Here is a 23,254-nt window from a genome sequence, read left to right as displayed (position 1 = left end):
AGGTACGGAAAATAAATTACGCAGTTGCTGTTTCCTTGTACCTTTCTCAGTATCTACTATCTCCAGCCGATACAATTTCACTGCCCAGCTTAACGGCTGATAAGGAAACGGTCGTATCGTTTTCAAAGGCAATTTCCCGTAAATTCCAAGCGGTCGTGTAATGTTTATCTTGCACATAAGATAAAAGGAAATAAAGATCCTCATATTAACGCTCTAGAACTGTCTCTTTACCTCTTTGGCCAAGAGTATCTGCAACTTACAGGGATATCTGGAAAGGAAACACTTAAGTCTGCTAAAAACTGCAGGCAATCACTTGAGACGAAGGATTCCTTTTGCCTGCAGGGGACAGTGGAGACAATCCTGCTATCCTGGTGTGATAAATATTTATGTGGGATAAAGTGGAACAGTCGTGAGTGACTGCAACCCTCATATCGACAACAAAGTGAGCTCCTGGAAGATTACAACTACTGAAATACTCAGAGTTCAGTAAGACGGGCAACCAGTCCACACTCTTGGATTCTTTTAGTAACTTAAATAAACATTTATGGCCATACTTTTGCATTGCCTCAGAATTCCTACATGTCTCATTTCCAGTGACGAGTTAGTTCGAAATCGGACCTTGATGCTATTAAGAAACTCATAACCGTGTCTGCATCTACATCTACATGGATACTCTGAAAATCACACATAAGTGGCTGGCAGAGGGTTCATCGAACTACCTTCACGATAGTTCTATATTATACCACTCTGCAACAGCGCGGAAAAAAACGAACCGCTATATCTTTCCTTGCGAGCTTTGATTTCCCTTATCTTATTATTATGATCGTTTCTCCATATTTAGGTCGGCGACAGTAAAATATTTTGGCATTTGGAGGAAAAGGTGGGTGACTGATGTTTCGTAAGAATATTCCGCTGCAACGGAAAACATCTTTGTTTCAGTGATGTCCATGTCCGTGAGACTCTCTTCCCTATTTCGCATAACACAAAACGTGCTGCTCTTCTTCGAACTTTGTCGATGTACTCCGTTAATCCTATCGGGTAGAGATCCCAGACCACGCAGCAGTACTCCAAAAGAGGACGGACAATCGTAATGTAGGCAGTCTCTTTAGAGGATCTGTTTTAGTTTCTAAGTGTTCTGCCAATAAAACGCAGTCCTTGGTGTGCCTTCCCCACATCATTTTCTGTGAGTCCTTTCCAATTCAAATTTTTCTAACTGTAGTCCCTAGATATTTAGCTGAATTTACGACCTTTAGATTAGACTGATTTTTAGTGTAACCGAAGTCTAACGGATTCCTTTTAGCACACACGTGACATCACACTTTTCTTATTCGGGGTCAATTGCCGATTTTCGCACCATTCAGATATATTTTATGAATCGCCTTGCAATTTGATCTTGTGATGGCTTTATTAGACAGTGAACGACAACATCATCTGCAAACAACCTGTCACGGCTGCTCAGGTTGTCCCCTAAGTCGTTTACATAGATAAGGAACAGCAAAGGGCCTTGGGGAACGCCAGATATCACTTCTGTTTTACTCGATGACTTTTCATCAATTACTGTGAACTGTGACCTCTCTGACAGGAAATTAAGAATCGAGTCACATAACTGAGACGACATTCCATATGCACGCGACTTCATTACAGGCCACTTGTGTGGTACAGTGTCAAAAGCCTTTTGGAAACCTCGAAATACGGACTCAATTTGAAACCCCTTGGCATTTTCACTCAACACTTCGTCTGTGTAAAAAGCCAGTCGTGTTTCACAAAAACGATGTTTTCTAAATCCCTGTTAACCGTGTATCGATAGACAGTTCTCTTCGAGGTAATGTTCCAAAATCGACGTTAATGGTATGGGCCTGTGATTTAGGGTATTACTCCTATTACCTTTCTTGAATATTGGTGTGACTTGTGCAATTTTCCAGTCTTTGGCTACTGATCGTTCCTCGAGCGAGCTGTTGTATATGATTGTTGAGTACGTAGCTATTTCATCAGCATACTCTGAAAGGAACGTAATTAGTACACAGTCTGGACCAGAAGACTTGCTTTTATTAAGTGATTTAAGTTGCTCCACTACTCCGAGGATATCTACTTCTAAGTTACTCATGCTGGTAGGTGCTTTTGATTCGAATTATGAAATACTTCTTCTTCTTTGAGTAAGGAATTTCGAAAGGCTGTGTTTAGTAACTCTGCTTGCGCAGCAGTGTCGTCGATAATATTTCCGTTTCTATCGCGCAGACAAGGCATTGACTATGTCTTGCAGCTAGCATGCTTTGCATACGAAAAGAATCTCTTTAGATTTTCTGCCAGATTCAAAGATATAGTTTCGTTGTAGGAACTATTATAAGCGTCTCCCATTGACGTCTGCGCTAAATTTCGAGCTCCTGTAAGAGATTGCCAGTCTTGGTGATTTTGCGTTCGCTTACACTTGGCTTGCTTTTTGCTTGTTTCTTCAACGGTGATCTGACCTCCGTCGTTTGTTAATTTATTTGGTACAGATCTCTCAATCGCTGTCGATACTGTTTCTTTGAATTCAAGTCACATCTGGTCTACACTTACATTGTTAACTTGGAAAGAATGGAGATTGTCTCTCAGGTCAGGAAGGCATCAAGTGAATTTTTGTCTGCATTTTTAATAGGTATATTTTTTGTTTATTTTTGGAAGATATGTAGGTTACAATATTCAGTCTCGCTACGACAACGCCGTGTTCACTAATCCCCGAATCCGTTTCGATATTCGTTGTTAGCTCAGGATTATGTGAACCTGAAACTGCTAGTGCGCATAGGATAAAAACGGCGTCTCGACAGAATTCTCCAGAAGCAACTTCAAAAAAATGGCTCTAAGCGCTATGGGACTTAACATCTGAGGTCATCAGTCCCCTAGACTTAGAACTATTTAAACCTATCTAACCTAAGGACATCACACTCATCCATGCCCGAGGTACGATTCGAACCTGCGACAGTAACAGCTGCGCGGTTCCGGACTGAAGCGCCTAGAACCGCTCGGCCACAGTGGAGTGTTGGAGATCAGTAAGGAAGGATTAGACAGTACGAAGCTGAAACTAAGAAACTTGACTACCAGGTAGGTATGCTCTGATTTCTCTGTTGGACGGAGTGGTAGCGTGTAAGGTAAACATCTGGGTTGGAAACTCGATCCGTATCATAATTTCAGTCTGCGAGATTTTCACTTGAGGTATCGTTTCTAACCATGTAATATGTCTCACTTACATACTCTCCAGTGTTTCCCCGTAGGTATTGTCAAATAATTGAATTTCCAAAGCAGCTTAACGTGCGTAGAATCTGAAAATCTCTAGGACAAAGATAAAAATTAAGGCGTTCAAGGAGGGCGAGCTAAGCCGGAATATGGCTGTCAACACGAAAACAAAACTGATCCATACACAGTCTTGCATTGCTTACAAGTGTAACTTTGACATAAACATTCCAGAATCTGCATGACTGTCATGAGCAGCCTCAGAAAGAGCATGCAGTGATAACGCTCAAACTCTCTGATGTAGCATCAGCGCTTTTATTGCGGTATGATTAAGAAAGCTGAACACTCACGAAACAATAAGACTGGAGGAACACAGTGGGCGGGGATTTAAGTCCTGTGGAGCGTGGTAGGATCTTCACTACTGCTTAGCCAGAGGAAAATACTAAAGGAATTTAATTAGAGCTCGGTGGAAGCGATGTCGCGGTAAGAGTTTAAAACGCTGGAAGAGTAATTTAGCTCAGTCACAGCACCAAACACTGCTGAGCTGCAATTCGATCGAAGAATCAATCGTTGGATCAAGAAACTCATGGACAAAAGAAACAAGAAATGTTTTAACCCAACAATGTCCATGAAAATAGCTCTACAGAGGCAATGGCCATCTGCCGTTTGAGCCATTCTAATACACGTCATTGGGAGACCTGATTCAGCAGCCAGTCGCCGCCACCTGGAGTACTTTGCAACTGAGTTGGTCAAAGATATTTCCGTACAGTTGTAGATATGCTGTTACGCACGTACCGTCTTTAGATAATTGCTTATTACTTCTTTCTACGTGACTTGCCGATATCATTGTACAAAAATATCAAAGGGCGGATAAATATTTTTATAAATATTGTTATTACTATTGTAATTACTATTACTATGTAATAACTATTACTATTACTATTACGCGTACGGAGATTTATTCCAGAAATTATTTCATTGTGCAGTCAAGAATTACATGAGGGTTATTCCACTTGAAGAAGCTTTCCATTATAAAATACAGAACAACTGGTTTATTTCAGCAACATGTATTCGAAACCGTTTCGATAATCATAAAAACAGAATTTTAAGGGCAAACGATCGGAATTTGGCCGGAAAGACATTAGAAACTACACATCAATTGTTATGTCGGGCCGGCCGCGGTGGCCGAGCGGTTCTAGCCGCTTCAGTACGGAACCGCGTGACTGCTTCCGTCGCAGGTTCGAATCCTGCCTCGGGCATAGGTGTGTGTGATGTCCTTAGGTTAGTTAGGTTTAAGTAGTTTTAAGTTCTAGGGGACTGATGACCTCAGATATTAAGTCCCATACTGCTCAGAGCCATTTGAACCATTATGTGGGGCAACCACAGCCGTAGTAACGCATTTCAACTAATAAACCCGCAAAAGGTGTTAGATATTGATTTATTAGTAATTCAGCCACTACTGGTTTCTTGAACATGAAGTCTCATCTTCAATTGAAAAACTAATCACAAAATAAGTTCACCTGTTTTTCACTAAGTTGTGACTTTATGGTCACGAATTTAGTTGTGATTGGACGATTGAGTTCTGGCAGATGTTGAGGTTTTATTAGTTGAAGTACATTAGGAACTATCTCTAAATGCAGGGCTTTTGTTTTTTTAATAATCTGGTGAAGAAATAATTCACTGGCTGTCCTAACAGGCGAGTGTCTAAAATTGGAGATCGACGTAATTAATAAATGCGCCATTAGATTTATACCCGAATGATTCGATCAATATGTGAATGTTGCGTTGTAGTGTTCAATATACGGAATCCACAGCAAGAAATACAATTCATTTTCGTAAAACGCTGATGTCAAAACCGAAAAAACGAGAACTTGAGACAGGCTATGACGAAGTTATACCGCTCCCATCGTACATCAGGAGTAAGGCCTTTTTTTCCTGTCTTCTGATTTGATGCAACCTGCCACGACTTCTTCTTCCGTGCGAACCTCTTCATCTCAGAGTAGCACGCAGACCAGAAGTTCTCAATAATTATTTGGATACATTCCAATCAGAGTAAAGAATGCTCCTATCGTATAACACAAAAGAGGCAAATATGTTCAGGGCAGAACTAGGAATGAAACAGAAGGGAACTAGCTTTTCGACTTATCTGACAGCTTCAAAGACATTTACATCAAAACATACTGACATATCCGAATTTTTTCACTCGTTCGTACCTATGTCATGTAACATAATCCATCATGTCAAGTAAAATATGTAAATGTCGTGTGACTAGGGCCTCCCGTCGGGTAGACCGATCGCCTGGTACACGTCTTTCGATTTGACACCACTTCGGTGACTTGCGCGTCGATGATGATGAAATGATGATGATTAGGACAACACAACACCTAGTCCCTGAGCAGAAAAAATCTCTGACCCAGCCGGTAATCGCACCCGGGCCTTTAGGATTGACATTCTGTCGCGCTGACCACTCAGCTTCCGGGGGTGGACACCATCTCAAGTCAAGTAACACGATACGCGGTGTCGCGTTGTATAAAATGACACATGCCATCATGCCATCCAATATGTCATTTGTTATGTTCGGTAATACGAAATAAAGTGTCATTTTAGGATACATGCATCCACACACTGGTATACTTCTTACTACAGGTGCACCTCCACTCTTTAATACTTTCTACTGCAGATGCTTCCCACTTTCTAGAAGCGCATAAATTTATGTCTGTTTGTTCTTACACCTCCTACTGTACATGGGATGGATCTGAGAGAACCCATTGCGCTTTGGAATCAGGGTTAACTCGTAAAAAAGCGTGAATACGTCTAGATGTTTTGATTTAAAGTTCTTTGAAGCTGCCAGAAAAGTCGGAAAGACTTTTCTCCGTTTACGTCACTAACTTCTATGTGTTACGATAGCAGCATGTTTTATTCTGGTTCCCAACTTTCACACTACCATAACTTTGACTTGAGACCGGCATAACTTGGAAACCGATATAGATTTTTGTTGACACGGGTGAGGACTGATGTGGTAAAGGTTTTTTTTTTATTGTCTTTATAACCACGATGCATATATCGTGACAATGGATAAAGCTTTCACCAAACACAGGATGACCATTTTGCCTACCTTCTTACAAAGTTTGAACCTATTCGCACAATCATAAAACATAGAATTGGTGGGCATAAAAAGACTCACAAAAAACTAGTTTTTTGCGTTTAAAATCAGGTGAAACCACATTTTTGAAAGCGCGTATTCAATTTTATCGTAAGAATGCTTTTTTTATTCACTCTAAACCGTTTCCATGCATTCATTTCACGTAAGAACGAATTTTACGTGCTATATTTAACTCGACTTTAAACAATCGTATCTCCATAACTGATGAAGATTATTAGATAAAAATGTTTCATTTTGACTTTATCCATTTATCTACCTTCGCACAAAGTTTGAACCGTTTCGTATAAGTTAGGTTAAAACATCGTATGTCAACAGATAAAAATTATTTAATAAAAAAGACTGACCTATTCCTACAAGTTTGAAGTGCAATAGTGGCGCGCCTGAAGTGTAGAAGAGGCGAGAAACTTTTCCTTTCTTTTTTTTTCAAGAATAATTCAAATGAAGCAATTTTTTTCAAACGGTTAAAAGTTATCTTAGACCAAGGCTCGACACACCGATGGACCGAATTTGAACCATCAGTCTCGCTCCAGTCCGAGTTATTTAAGGGTGAGTGTTTCTGTACGTGAAGTCCGAATGTTGTTCACGCAAATAGTACTCCTAGCTGACCATTAATTTCAGCCCAATTAAAATCTATTGCAAAAGGAGTTAATCGATTCGCACAATCTGCCTGGACGCCAGTTCCGGATCAACATTCAAACCTTTCTTAATATACTGTAACATACAGGGTGTTTCAAAAATGACCGGTATATTTGAAACGGCAATAAAAACTAAACGAGCAGCGATAGAAATACACCGTTTGTTGCAATATGCTTGGGACAACAGTACATTTTCAGGCGGACAAACTTTCGAAGTTACAGTAGTTACAATTTTCAACAACAGATGGCGCTGCAAGTGATGTGAGAGATATAGAAGACAACGCAGTCTGTGGGTGCGCCATTCTGTACATCCTCTTTCTGCTGTAAGCGTGTGCTGTTCACAACGTGCAAGTGTGCTGTGGACAACATGGTTTATTCCTTAGAACAGAGGATTTTTCTGGTGTTGGAATTCCACCGCCTAGAACACAGTGTTGTTGCAACAAGACGAAGTTTTCAACGGAGGTTTAATGTAACCAAAGGACCGAAAAGCGATACAATAAAGGAACTGTTTGAAAAATTTCAACGGACTGGGAACGTGACGGATGAACGTGCTGGAAAGGTAGGGCGACTGCGTACGACAACCACAGAGGGCAACGCGCAGCTAGTGCAGAAGATGATCCAACAGCGGCCTCGGGTTTCCGTTCGCCGTGTTGCAGCTGCGGTCCAAATGACGCCAACGTCCATGCGCCAGAGTTTACACCTCTATCCATACAAAATTCAAACGCGGCAACCCCTCAGCGCCGCTACCATTGCTGCACGAGAGACATTCGCTAAGGATATAGTGCACAGGATTGCTGACGGCGATATGCATGTGGGCAGCATTTGGTTTACTGACGAAGCTTATTTTTACCTGGACGGCTTCGTCAATAAACAGAACTGGCGAATATGGGGAACCGAAAAGCCCCATGTTGCAGTCCCATCGTCCCTGCATCCTCAAAAAGTACTGGTCTGGGCCGCCATTTCTTCCAAAGGAATCATTGGCCCATTTTCAGATCCGAAACGATTACTGCATCACGCTATCTGGACATTCTTTATGAATTTGTGGCGGTACAAACTGCCTTAGACGACACTGCGAACACCTCGTGGTTTATGCAAGATGGTGCCCGGCAACATCGCACGGCCGACGTCTTTAATTTCCTGAATGAATATTTCGATGATCATGTGATTGCTTTGGGCTATCCGAAACATACAGGAGGCGGCGTGGATTAGCCTCCCTATTCGCCAGACATGAACCCCTGTGACCGCTTTCTGTGGGGACACTTGAAAGACCAGGTGTACCTCCAGAATCCAGAAACAATTGAACAGCTGAAGCAGTACATCTCATCTGCATGTGAAGCCATTCCGCCAGACACGTTGTCAAAGGTTTCGGGTAATTTCATTCAGAGACTACGCCATCTTATTGATACGCATGGTGGATATGTGGAAAATATCGTACTATAGAGTTTCCCAGACCGCAGCGCCATCTGTTGTTGACAATTGTAACTACTGTAATTTCGAAAGTTTTTCTGCCTGAAAATGTACTGTTGTCCGAAGCCTATTGCAACAAACGGTGTATTTCTATCGCTGCTCGTTTCGTTTGTATTGCCGTTTCAAATATACCGGTCATTTTTGAAACACCCTGTAGCTCAGTAACACATGTGTTCGAATGGCTTTACAAATGGCCCTTGGTCCGGGCCAAACAAGGCCTTTATCACCCCATGTTCATAGGTCAAATAGGAACTGCACACCAATCCCCTTCCTTTTCCAAATCGCGATTAACGCGCTGTAACGTTTTCTGTCTTTCTGTATAGTTCCTACAGCTACCTCTACACCCATGGAAGTTGGTCCCTGCTGTCTTAACATATGTCCATTCATCCTGTATGTTTTCATGTCAGTGTTTTCAATGTATTCCTTTACTCATCAAAAAATCTTGAAATGTGTGTGAATTCCTAAGGGACCAAACTGCAGAAGTCATAGGTGCCTAGACCTACTCACTACTTAAACTAACTTATGTTAAGAACAACTCACACATCTATGCCCGAGGAAGGACTCTAACCTCCGGCGGGAGGGGCCGCTCAATCAGTGACATGGCGGCTCAAATGGCTGTGGCCACTATGCGCGGCCCTTTCCTCATCCATTCTGAAGAAAATCTGTTCATTTCTTATCAGCCACCCAATCTTCAATGTCGTTCTGTAGCACTTCATCTGAAACGCTTCGATTCGCTTGTCTTGTGGTTTTCCCTCTGCGTATTATTCACGTAAGTCTTGCTTCAATTGCAAACGAAACGTCCGAACTGCCTCTCTGATGTCCTAAGCTTTCCGAAAGTCAAACTGATAGTCGTCTAACAGGCACTAAATTTTCTTTTTCATTCGTCCGCAGCTCGTGGTCTGTCGGTCGCGTAGTGGTGTTACCGGCAGGCAAGGGGAACTCTCGTACTAAAGAAGACCGACTATGACCAGAAGATCAGTCAGCTTTTAGAGGACCCTGCATACAGTCCACTAGAGAACGGCCCAACCGATAGAGCTCTGCTCTAGGAAACAGGATGGCCTGAGAAGGGTGTCAAGCAACTGAAAGCTAAGGCACCCTTACCACCTAGATTATATTGATTGCCCAGGTCCATAAAGAAGGTATACCGTTGCGTCCTATCATAAGCAGTATTGGTGCAGCCACCTATCCTACAGCCAGCCACCTTAAGAAGATGTTAGCACCGCATGTGAGAAAGTGCGTCCACCACATCCCAACTCATCAGACTTCGTGGAACGTCTCAAAAACCTACGAATCTCTAACAAAGACATCACGGTCAGCTTCGATATTGTGTCTTCACTACGATACCGCTTCAGCACACACTCGATTTAATGTGAAAAATTTGGTGGAGTTTGTAACAACAACAACGCTGTACTATTGTACATATAAGTAAATTTTTTTTCCATCTGATTTTTCGATAAACTAGTGTAATTGATGTTCTGATTTCATTTGTTTTTTGTTTCATGCCATTGTGTTAAGAAAACTGTAAACAAGTTTCAATGTGAAGATTAATGTTTATGTCAAATGTCAAGCAATAGTGTAACAGAATTGAAACGTAACAAATGTTGAAACTGTTGTAAGATGTTTAAAATTGTAACTGTGCGTCTGGTCCATATGTAGGCAATGTCGGGTGATTACCCTGTCTGTAAGGGAGCGGTAAAAGGTGGACGGCAGGCGAGCGCGGGAAAATGCACGCGGGTACTGCACGGCACAACGGACACACTAGTAGTTGGAGGTTGGCATTGGTCTGAGCAACACCTTCTGGAGCGAGGAGGCTCTCCTGGAAGACGTAGTTTCACTGAGCCTCTGGTATGCCGTTCCAACGCCAACACAGCATGGCAAAACTCCATAGGCACTAAATGGAAAAGTATTGCGACGCTAAGAAGAATTAAAGTGCCGATACGTCAAGAGCCATAGTTGTGGTTGTACGTGTGCTCTGTGCCTCGCCATCTCGCCGCTCCCCAAACGCCGCATCGATACAAGCAGGTTGAAACTTTTAGTACTGTTTCGTATGGACCACTGAGTGAACTGTTGAATAATAAACTAAATTTTACCAGAACTTTCCCCTCATTTAATTATCCTTACAACTAACCTAGACAGGTCCTTTCAAATATTGTGCAATCCGAGTGTCCCGAAATGAAAAATTAAATTTTGTGTTAATAATAATTACTTGCAGACCTAGTTATGTCAGAATAGTGTTTAAAAGAACTGTTTTGTTAATGAACCAGTAAATGAATAACGAAGGTCTAACGAAGTTGAAAGATAACTTTAATATTGATATAGTAATGAAGTTTAATTATATCGAGACAGATATAAAGGTATTTAAATGAGAAGTAAATAAGATAAGAAGAGTAGTAACCCATATACTGGAAATCTTTACTGCATGATAATTTCAGTAATCAATTTTTTTATATAGTAATCATAACAGTTTCAGGGTCCCCCCTCCCCCCCCCCCCCCTTATCTCATTTTAATTCTGAAGTGTTCCACATTGGTTTGAGGAGCAAAAGTTAAAGTTTTGTGTGTGGCTCGAAAGTACTATATCTAGGGTAACCTATGCCCGACTTTAATCAGGTCAATAGACAGTACGAAGTTTTATAGTATACATTATAGTGTATTGTTACGTATTCATGGTTTTTCCATATCAGTACAGAACGTGAAACTATCAGTTCAATAGATTTTCTGGTTCTAAAATTATACTATATCACACAGTGTTACTACGTGTTGTTTTGCATGAATATACTCCAATTTGTACAGGGAAGAAACTCAGATAATGCCTCATTAGGCTGGCGACCGTATTATTATCAAATTGGTAGCATCTTCAGTGTCGCTTTTGGTCCATCTTGACGTGTAATTGCATTTTGAACTTACTTGACGGATCATTGTTATTACAGAGTGGGTGTAAGTCTGATTTGCCACCATTCAGGCACACGCGGTCGATGGGTTGTTGTTGTTGTTGTCTTCAGTCCTGAGACTGGTTTGATGCAGCTCTCCATGCTACTCTATCCTGTGCAAGCTTCTTCATCTCCCAGTACCTACTGCAACCTACATCCTTCTGAATCTGCTTAGTGTATTCATCTCTCGGTCTCCCTCTACGATTTTTACCCTCCACGCTGCCCTCCAACGCTAGATTTGTGATCCCTTGATGCCTCAAAACATGTCCTACCAACGGATCCCTTCTTCTAGTCAAGTTTTGCCACAAACTTCTCTTCTCCCCAATCCTGTTCAATGCCTCCTCATTAGTTACGTGATCTATCCACCTTATCTTCAGTATTCTTCTGTAGCACCACATTTCGAAAGCTTCTATTCTCTTCTTGTCCAAAGTAGTTATTGTCCATGTTTCACTTCCATACATGGCTACACTCCGAACAAATACTGTCAGAAACGACTTCCTGATACATAAATCTATATTCGATCTTAACAAATTTCTCTTCTTCAGAAACGCTTTCCTTGCCATTGCCAGTCTACATTTTATATCCTCTCTACTTCGACCATCATCAGTTATTTTACTTCCTAAATAGCAAAACTCCCTTACTACTTGAAGTGTCTCATTTCCTAATCTAATTCCCTCAGCATCACCCGATTTAATTTGACTACATTCCATTATCCTCGTTTTGCTTTTGTTGATGTTCATCTTATATCCTCCTTTCAAGACACTCTCCATTCCGTTCAACTGCTCTTCCAAGTCCTTAGCCATCTCTGACAGAATTACAATGTCATCGGCGAACCTCAAAGTTTTTACTTCGTCTCCATGAATTTTAATACCTACTCCAAATTTTTCTTTTGTTTCCTTTACTGCTTGCTCAATATACAGATTGAATAACATCGGGGAGAGGCTACAACCCTGTCTCACTCCTTTCCCAACCACTGCTTCCCTTTCATGCCCCTCGACTTTTATGACTGCCGTCTGGTTTCTGTACAAATTGTAAATAGCCTTTCGCTCCCTGTATTTTACCCCTGCCACCTTTAGAATTTGAAAAAGAGTATTCCAGTCAACATTGTCAAAAGCTTTCTCTAAGTCTACAAATGCTAGAAACGTAGGTTTGCCTTTCCTTAATCTTTCTTCTAAGATAAGTCGTAAGGTCAGTATTGCCTCACGTGTTCCAACATTTCGACGGAATCCAAACTGATCCTCCCCGAGGTCCGCATCTACCAGTTTTTCCATTCGTCTGTAAAGAATTCGCGTTAGTATTTTGCAGCTGTGACTTATTAAACTGATAGTTCGGTAATTTTCAAATCTGTCAGCACCTGCTTTCTTTGGGATTGGAATTATTATATTCTTCTTGATCTCTGAGGGTATTTCGCCTGTCTCGTACATCTTGCTCACCAGCTGGTAGAGTTTTGTCATGACTGGCTCTCCCAAGGCCGTCAGTAGTTCTAATGGAATGTTGTCTACTCCGGTGGCCTTGTTTCGACTCAGGTCTTTCAGTGCTACGCGGCCGATATCTATACGAAAATCCTTTCTCGTAAGGTGAAGCCCGTTCACGTACCATAGGACAGGCTTTAAGGAGTACTGTGTGCCCCCATGTGCACGTTACAAGTTGTGTTGGAGTTTTTCAATCATATCTTAACATCCACCTATTTCGTATGTGGAGGCCAATTTTATAAACAGACTGAAAGAATGGCGATGGTTAGCCCCTCATCTCTCTTAGTGGCAAATCTGTTTATGGAGTGATTCGAGGATGAGGCAATTACAACCGCTGCCTACAATCCGACCTGTTTCTTTGGGTACGTTGATGACACATTTGTCATCTGGCCACATGGTCGGGAAAAAGTGCACGAGTTTCCTGGCCATCTGAACTCGAGACAATCCAGCATTACGTTCAGAATGGAACTAGAAAATAATGAACAACTTTCTTTCCTGGGTGTCCTGGTGAAAATGAAGACGACGGATCATTAGGTCATAGAATGTATAGAAAACCTATACACACCATCTTATACCTACAGGCTGACAGCTGCAAACAGCACAAAAGAATGTGGTCCTGAGGACACTTCTTCACCGAGCCAAAACACTGTCCGACTCAGACAGCTTGGCAGGAGAGTTACTCAAGTTACCCTCCGCCACACACCGTCAGGTGGCTTGCGGAGTATGGATGTATATATAGATGTAGAACACCTACAGCAAGTGTTCGCAGACAGCGGATACTCAACAAGGGACATCCGCAAGGCGCTACATCCGCCAGATGACCTTATACTGAGGGAGAAGAACAAGAAGAAGAGACCAGGAGGGTAGCCATTCTACCGTATGCAGGATTTATATCTGCTAAGATCAACAGAACACTGAAAAAACACAATATCAAGAGTGTGTTCTGCCCACCGAACAAGATCAGGGCGCTTCTTGGAACGGTTAAGGATGACCTGAACATGGTATCTACCATACTCCATGTGAAAGCGGTATGTCTTACCTTGACCAGACCACAAGCACCATTGACATAAGATGTAAAGAGCACCAAAGGCATACTAGGCTACGACAAGCCACTAAATCGGCAAAAGCAGAACATTGCTTGGAACTTGAGCACACAATGAATTAAAGTAAAACCAGGTTCTTATCTCAGACCCCCAAAATTTTGGGATAGAGTTATCACTGAATCGATCGAAATCAAGATGACAGAGAACTTGATAAACCGGGAAGCTGGATACCAACTCAGCACGGCGAGGAACCCGGCTTTGGACCTATTACAAAAACAATGGAAGAAAACAGGACCTGGAGAATGACAGGGGCTCTGGAGAAGGAACGCTCAGCAACTGCAAACTCAGCCTATCGACAGTGCGAGGAACGCGCGGGCTTAGTAAGGAAGGCCATGAAACGGCCGCCACCGGGGAAAACAGCGGAAGCGCGCGCAGACGGAAGGCGGAACGCCTGGCGACCAACCGACAAAGTCACAGAGGGAACGGACGGCGTAGGGGACGCCAGACACCGTCCAGACATAAGTGGCAATGAAGGGCAGTGAGTGGCAGTGAAGAGTCGAGCATCGCTCCTCTTACTAGCGCACCGTCAGCCATGGGCCCCCGCTTGTATGGGTGACGCTCTAGGAATATCTTCGGCTTTGCTTTTATCAAAGCATAGGCAGGAACTCAGTTGAGGTCTGCAGTAAGGAATTACGGCGGGCAGTATATTTTTTGGCGACGCCCGACAGCAGAATTGTCGTGTTTCTTCTTCAAATTGCGGGATGTCGAGCTCCAGTGGTCCCTTGGTGGTCGAAGCAGTCCACCGCTGTCGACAAGAGGCGCGTCTTTTTGTTGCCGCGTGCCCCGTCCTCGAGCAAGACCTGGACCTGGATGCCGACGGCGGAACCACAGATAAGGTTTCCACCGCCGCCGTTCAGACCTCAGCGGCCACCAGGGAAATAGGGTCAGAAATGCAGCCGGGCCACCTAACGGAGTCAACAATGGCTGTAACTGGCACCCACTTGGCAGCAGCCCCCCTTTCCGCTCCCAACATGACGAGAAATACACCGAATGCAGTAATACATAATATGACCACAACAAAATACATCGTCAGTACTTGCAATCCCACCCCTCCTCCCCTCGTCCTAAGTCCGCTCCTGCTTGCCAACGCCCAAAACTAACTCCCAGATTTCATAGCGTCCCTCAGTAAAGGCAAGCAGAAGTCCCGGCTGCCGATCGAAATTTTCCCAAAACCTACCGCCTCAACCCAGCCCTCAGCCTGATCCTAATTCCTAAAATCCCCCCCCCCCCACAATACACACACACACACACACACACACACACACACACAAATCCACTTTCTCTAGGAGGAAAGACCGGAAAGATAGTCCAAGAGTAAGAAAACGTCCACCATCCCTAACCCAACCACTCCCACACCCTCTGAGGAGCCTGCGCCCCCGACAGCACCTGTTGTCGCCCAGGGAGGGAAACAGGAAACCATTACCCTAGACGGGAACTGTGTAACCGGGCAGGCCTTTCGCCAGCTGAGACCTCTGGCGGCCCGGGAAGTAGAACCCACCCCAAACAGATTTCAGGGGTTGGCTGATGAGCCAGAGACAATACAAAACAACACAACAGAAGCACAAACATAGAAACAAGTCAACCACCACCTCCCCCCGATTGTCGCTGAGTTTTCTCAGAATTACGAAGAGCTCTTCGAGTTACTGAAAACAGAAATCGGGGGAGGCAGCTTCCAGTCAAAACCAGCCGGTGGAGACAAAATAAAAATTACAATACACACACTAGAAAACTACAACACAGTAAAGACACTTTTTAACAACAAAAACATACCCCACTACACGTTCCTCACAACAAAAACACGCAACAAAAACATAGTAATGAGAGACCTCCCGAGACGACTGTCCCCCCAGGCAACCAAAACAGACTTGGCTCCCCAGGGGTTCGTCGTCAAGGCGGTCCAGCAGATGGGCAACATAAACAGCAAGTGGCCACTATACCAGGCCACACTCCCTGACATCCCCCAAGACAAGAGGGACATAGAAATGGTCCTGGCTGTGCCTGTCACCACTTAACCACTGTGCCATAAAAACAAGACGGTGCAGTGCTTCAGGTGTCAGGGCCTAAACCACATCGCCGCACACTGCACCATGCCAGTAAGATGCAGCAAGTGCGCCGAGGCCAACGACACAAGGACATATACCCTGAAACACACCCACAAATAACATTCGCGCTATGTGACAAAAACCACACAGTAGGTTACCAAGGTTGTGAGGTGCATAAAAGACACACACAGCAGGCAAAGGGCGCAAAGGCCGCCCCCACACCAGCAAATAAAACGCCACTAACCCATCCAGCCACACAAAAAAACAAAACATGACAACACAGACAGACAAGGCCTGGGTGAAACCAAGACCAGACACACCAAGGGCAACTTACGCGGAAGTGGTTTCTCCACCGAGAAACCATGAAAGCGTGGCCCTATCACCACAACATCAGACACCATCACAAGAACAACACCGGGAAACACACAGCAACTACGACCAGGTCCACCATAACAGAGAAAGCTCCAGGGAACCCCACACACAGTCTCCCCCCCCCCCCCCCCCCCCCCGTGGATCAGTTGTAGGCGTTGTGGTGCAGACCATGAACCTCGTCATGGAAATGATGGAGGAATTCAAGGAAGCCCAAGATCCTCGTTGCCCTTCAGGCAGCAGCCCAGCAGTCGCTCCCCTCTGCGACTTCCTCAGTAGTTTCAAAACCCCATCATGAATAGATGACCAAATATCCAGGGCCTGGCAATGTGGATCTTTAACGCAGACGGCATTGTCAATCAAGAGGTCGAGTTCAGAGAACTCATGAAGGAGTTCTCCATCGACATATGCATGATGGGGGAAACTAACCTACAACCTGGAATAAAAGCGACAGCTCCCAACTACGTTAGCTACCGTAAAGACAGGCCAACCCAAGGCAGAGGAGTGGCCATATACATAAAAAGAGGGATCCCCCACCACCAGGTATTCTTACCAGCTACCAACAAAATCGAAGAAGTGGCCATGGAAGTAACCACTGCCACCAGACCCCTAACAATTGTTGCAATTTACCAACCCCCACAAGACCAGATAGATGAGGGAGACATAGCTGTTCTAGGCAAATTGAAGGTAAGGTAGGGGGCGACTTCAATGCCAAACACCCTGATTGCAATTCAAGAGTAACCTCCAGAGCAGGCGGCAAATTACAACTAGCGCGCATCGACCACTTCGAAACATGGGATCCGGTCGAGCCCACACATTTTCCAAAAAATGGAGCCAGGCCCGATGTGTTAGATATAGCTCTCACTAGGAGGATCGCAGAGTTTGTGGCCGCAAGGACAATCAATAGAATGTCATCCGACCACAATCCAGTGACTCTAGAGGTCGATGTGGGAGAATGGGTAGCACTCCCACGGTACCAGACGTCTTACAAACTTACAGACTGGGAGCGATACCGAGAAGCTGTCGCCTCTGATATCGCTCGCGCTCCGCCACCTATTGCCGAAACAGTAGAACAAGCTCTAAAAGACTTAACAGGCAACATTTTGCAGGCACCGGAAGAGACCACCTCTGCACAAACGGATGGCCCACCGCCGCAAAAACAACTCCTAGAACACTTCCTAGCTCAAATTCGACATAAGAACAGAGTGCCAAAAGAGTGGAAGATCACCGAAAATCAGACCACCAGGAGGCTGCTCAATCGTCTACAGAGAGAACTGAAGGTAGCGGTAAATGAGCACAGAAACCAACAATGGCGCAACCGCCTCACAGCTATCAAAGTAGACGATCATACACTATTGCAATCAGCCAAACAGTTCACAAAAAGACGCGCTAGAATGCAACAACTGCACGGCGAGTGGGGTCTGGTCTACAGCCGTGCTGAGAAGACCAACGCCGTCGCCGACTCCTTCGAGAAACAGTTTCTAGCGGCAGAACCCCAGGATGAAGAGCATGAAGAGGTAGTCAATCGTCAACTGGCTGTCTTCCTCAATGCCCCGAGGATGTAGCAAAAGTAATTAGGTCCTTTCCCACAAACAAGGCGCCAGGACACGACAGTGCCACCAATCAGTTAGTCAAAAATCTCCCACCCACGGCGATCACACACCTCGCGAACGTCCTCAACGAGATTACTCGATCCCGCGAGTTCCCAGATTGCTGGAAACATGAGGAAGTGGTCGCAATACACAAACCAGCCAAAGACTCTCTATTCCAGCAGCACTACAGGCCGATTAACCTCCTGCCAACTCTCTGCAAGATCTATGAGCGCCTCCTGCTATGACCCAAACAGGAACATATTACCAGAGAGCAACTTCTGCCAGATTTCCAATCCGGGTTCCAGTAGAACCACTCTGCCCCACAACAGGTCATGGGAGTGGTTGAAGCAGCCGCAGAGGGCTTCAACCACAGAGGCTACTGCTCGATAGTGCTGCTAGATGTAGCCAAAGCCATTGACTCAGTTTGGCACAGAGGTCTACTCTACAAGAGGTATACACAAAGGTTTCCCGAGAACATAGTTAAGCTGATGAAAAACGAATAGAACTTTCTCCATCAAAGTAGAAACTGCCACCTCCACCAAAAGGCGGATTCGTGCTGGGGTACCACAGAGATCAGTCCTGGGGCCCGTTTTGTACAGTCTGTACACTGCAGACACACCAACGGCCCCCCTGGTGCATACTGCACAGTACGCAGACAACACAGCCTTCTACACGAGAAATGCGAACAAGGACCTGGACATCCATAAGCTACAAAGGGCTCTAGATGACACTGAAACTTGTGCCGTCGTTGGCGTATCACCATCAACTCTGAAAAGACACGGGCTATGCTGATTACCCGAAGGCTCAGAAGGCGCGAACCTCCTCAACGCCCCCCCACCCTCCATCTTCACCTAAATGGAACCCAACTCCCCTGTCGCAGAACCGCCACGTACCTTGACGTAACCTTGGACCTCGTCTTATGTGGGACCCACATAGATGAGATCCACAGGAAGGTCTGCGCCAGAATGTCCATCCTATACCCAGTCCTGAACTCAGCCAGCTCTCTTCCCTGCCCAGTAGCAGTAAATGTGTGCCAGGCCCTGATCCAGCTAGTAATGGAATATGCGTGCCCTGTCTGGGGATATGCGGTGAAGCAGCACATGGACAAACTCCAGAGGCTGCAGAACCGCGCCCTCAAGAGGGCATTGCATTTACCTCTCGGATTCCCCATAGATGATCTGCACGCCACAGCTGAAATCCCACTCCTGAGAGAGCGTTTCCAATATATGGCAAGGGCCTTCTATGACGGTTCTTCCAAATCAGAAAACGCCCTCATCCACTCCCTAGGTCGGTATGACATGTCCCGCCACAAGCACAAGCGCCCCGTGACTACCTTCGACGATTAAGTCGAAGAGAAAATACCGATACCCAATCTCTAGTCCTGCTCCTTCCCATATAACACCAGTCATCTCGCCAACCTCAGGCAAGTACCAGGCACAAACATAACAATCATCACATTTCACAGACACCAAAACACTACAGAAATAATCACACACACACGTACACAGGAGAGTAAAAGCCGAAAGGCTACAAACTCCCCCTCACACTTCCTCAAAGAGGGTAAAGCAACAGATGAGAGCAGCAGCAGCCTGTAGTTCAGTCACAGGAGGCACCTGATAAAGACGCCGAGCTCCGACGTCGAAATATTGTGTTAGAAAAACGCAGACCACCGGCAGTACACCCGATTCAGCGAGATGTCGAGAGAATTTGAATTTTACACTTTTACCATGCCCTTTAAAAACCGTATCATTCAATGACTCTGTAAAGATATGCGTAGGTTGCTGCAATCACACACATTACAACACATTGCACAGCACTTTACGGCAGAACAAGGTATAGCATGCGGAAACTGAGTTTCTTAAATCAGTAGATCTGAAATCACACAATGTCGTCATTCGATATAACTAACCCAATGGAATTTGATGAACGTATTATACACCACGAACAGTTCTCGCAGAAACTTTATGCATCAACCACATTTAACAATAGCAATGAAATTAGGATTTTCATCCAACACTAAGACGCTTTAACCCTCCCACACAGGAGTTTCACGTATCTTGAGGGATCATTTACGAGAAGGGATGGTACTGCCACAATGCCATCAAACTCTACATGTAATGCTTCAGCGGTCCTGTTTCATGAGATATTATTTGAACTTAACAAGGTAGAGACTGAGTGTACGTACAATGTAGGCTTAAAATCAACTCTTAAAATGTATGTCTGCTTCTTCCTCGGATTTGAACGATTTCGAAAATTCTGGATGGTTCATAGACGACCCAATGGATAGAAGAGATTTACTGCATGTATATCTCAAACTGCTTATGAAATGCTTTGAGGACATGCACTGAATGTTCTAAATGCTAAATAGGAACTTATTCTGGTACGAAGTGCAAATTATAACTAGTACATTCAATGAACTCAAGAGGAGAACGAGATCACCATCAATAAAATATGGAAAATGCCACACATCACTGCATCTGTTGACTGGCGTTTGAAGCTTTTGAAAGTTCTGATTGCCAGTGATTTCTAACGCTGTCTTTTCGTTCATGGGAGTTTTCGAGAATCCACTGCTAGCGACTGCAGGCCAACAGACATGGTCTATTGAAACTTCTGCTCAATTTAAGACGGCCATGTTCATTATATCTGCATTCAGACCAATAGAAGAGGTAATCTAGCAAATGATTCTACCAGATTTGGCAGCTACAGGTTCATGAATGCCAGAATGTACATGAACTCCGAATTGTGCCTGTGATAATTTACATCTGCAGTGGCATGAAAATGTAATAGTCTGGCATATGACATGCATGTGAAGCTCCATGCTTCACAAAATGAAGAGGAATGATGCCTACTCAGCCCACAGAAATGCAAGGAGGTGACGTCAATCATTGTAATAGCTCACTCGAAACTGAACGAGATAATCAAATCTGTACCTATAGATATATGAATTGAATTTGAATCCTTGGCAAATTTCCCGGAACATACTGTACCGTAAGCTCTTGCTCTGTATGACCATATGATTAATTACTGCCTACTCACTGGTGTTGTGCAATGAGCTGAGCAAGTGAAGACCCATACCCAGAGCATTTCACAGTGGCATCTCAGGATGTGAACATCATTGCAGGCACTTAGTGTTTCTATGATTATTAGCACAGACAGTTCATATTAAAAGATGATGCGGAAGATGACAAACATTGCATCACTGAGGTCTTGAAAGGATGTGAACTATGCTAAAAATGAAGTGCAAATTGGTTAACACGTTTCTACCATGGAACTCAATGGGATGGTCCTAGTACGAACTATAAAGATATGGTGACGTCGCTTCGGTTATTCAACCACACTGATACCATCATCTATGTCAAAGGCGAGGAGAAGATCACAGGGATGTGTCGAATCTTCAAGTTTGCTGCTATTCAAGACATGGAATTCTACATGTGTCCTGCTCTACACCGAGTCGAGAAGAGAAAGACGTGTGAAAATAGCGTTGCGTCTGCCTATGAAAATGTGAAATTACTTTTAAGTTGGATGAGAAAAAAATGAATTTTTACCTCATAATCTCTGTATGGTTTCTTTTTGCCTTGCACTTACCTTAATAGTGTACAACTTTGTCCAGATACTACATCTGTGGTTTTCTTCAAGAACCAGTGATATAATTTTAAAAATGTTTGCTATACATCTTTGGAAGCACACACAGTCACTTACCTTCTGATCCCATAAGCCAACTCATAATGCACGATAAGTGTAATCCCATGAAACATTTCTGTCTATTTGGTTATCTTCTATGTTAAACATCACCTTCATGTTCGAAACAAATGTCATTTGTGTCTTGAACATCCTTTATATATACACGCAGGACAGGTTTTTTTGTGAATACCAAAGATGTAGGGTAACGAGTTTTTTTTTCATTTATTCAATTCCTGCAGATACAGTTTGATTCTTGAGATACAATTTGGCTTTTGAGGTACAATTTGGTTGTGCTATTCAATGCAGAGACACTTTCGTTTACACAAGAACAAAAAAATTCACTGATTGAAATATTTAGTTTTCATATATATAAATCTAAATTAATGAGATACTTCTGTTCTTACACTACAACAGTTCTAGTACTAGTAGTTATATGGTTGTAATACAACAATTCTCAAAGACTGTTAACTACGTATGTAGACATACACATAAAAAATAGTCAGATGTGGATGGCTAGCGGCAGGTGAAACTTAAACTATTGTATTTACGTGACAAGCAAGGTCGGTATATATATTTCTGGTGTACAGTTTCTTTCTTGACACATATGGTACACAGATATTTTACAAGCCCAAGTTTTTGACGACGAACATGGTGTATAGATTATTCACCAGATATATGTGTTTACAGGCGTATCTAGTACATATTTCTCACCCACATGAAGCGCATAAACGAATATTTACATCACACACACACACAAATACACACACACTCACACACACACACACACACACACACATACACACACACACACACACACACACACACACACATACAGAGAGAGAGAGAGAGGGGGGGAGAGAGAGAGACAGACAGACAGAGAGAGAGAGAGAGAAGACTTTTACGATAATAAAAGTGTCTTACTATTCTGCAAAATTTACCCCTCACAGAGTCCCACCACTCATCCCTCCTTTGACTCCCTCTCTCTCTCTCTCTCTCTCTCTCTCTCTCAACAAATGAATAGTGTGGATACAGGAGTGTTTCATCCCATCATCACAAATGACCCTTTATCATCATAAGGTACCAGGTCAGCTTTAAATTGCAGCACAGCATACACCTTATGTTCTCTAGATCAAATACTACTTTGCCACACCATACGATGTGTCTGTGGTGGAACACTGCAAACGCCACTGTAAAGACACTGCAAATAGCTTCAATCAAGAGGACTCTCGATGCTGCATGCCCTTAGCCCACCTCTGAGTGACATATTCCAATGTGTGATACACATACATTTTTGTTCGCAGATCTAAAAACTCTACAATTGGTGACACATTCGACTAGTGTTTCATTAGGATGATGACTTTCGTGTTCTGTGGAACAAAATCATAAGGGTTATTGGCCATGTATGAAGATGTGTCAAATTCTTCATGATGACACCCCACTACTTCATATGGGCTGCAATAGATGAAGCTATCTACACCCATATAAAGTAACCTAGGATCAGCTAAATGGGCAAATTCATAATGCAAGTGGTACATGTGGAATTTAGAATGTCTAGTATGCATATGCCCAGATAGACTGGATTCATGAACTCTGCT

Source organism: Schistocerca gregaria, chromosome 1 (genome assembly GCF_023897955.1).
Source record: "Schistocerca gregaria isolate iqSchGreg1 chromosome 1, iqSchGreg1.2, whole genome shotgun sequence".
In the NCBI taxonomy this organism is placed as follows: Eukaryota; Metazoa; Arthropoda; class Insecta; order Orthoptera; family Acrididae; genus Schistocerca; species Schistocerca gregaria.
Note: the sequence above shows the minus strand (reverse complement) of the source record.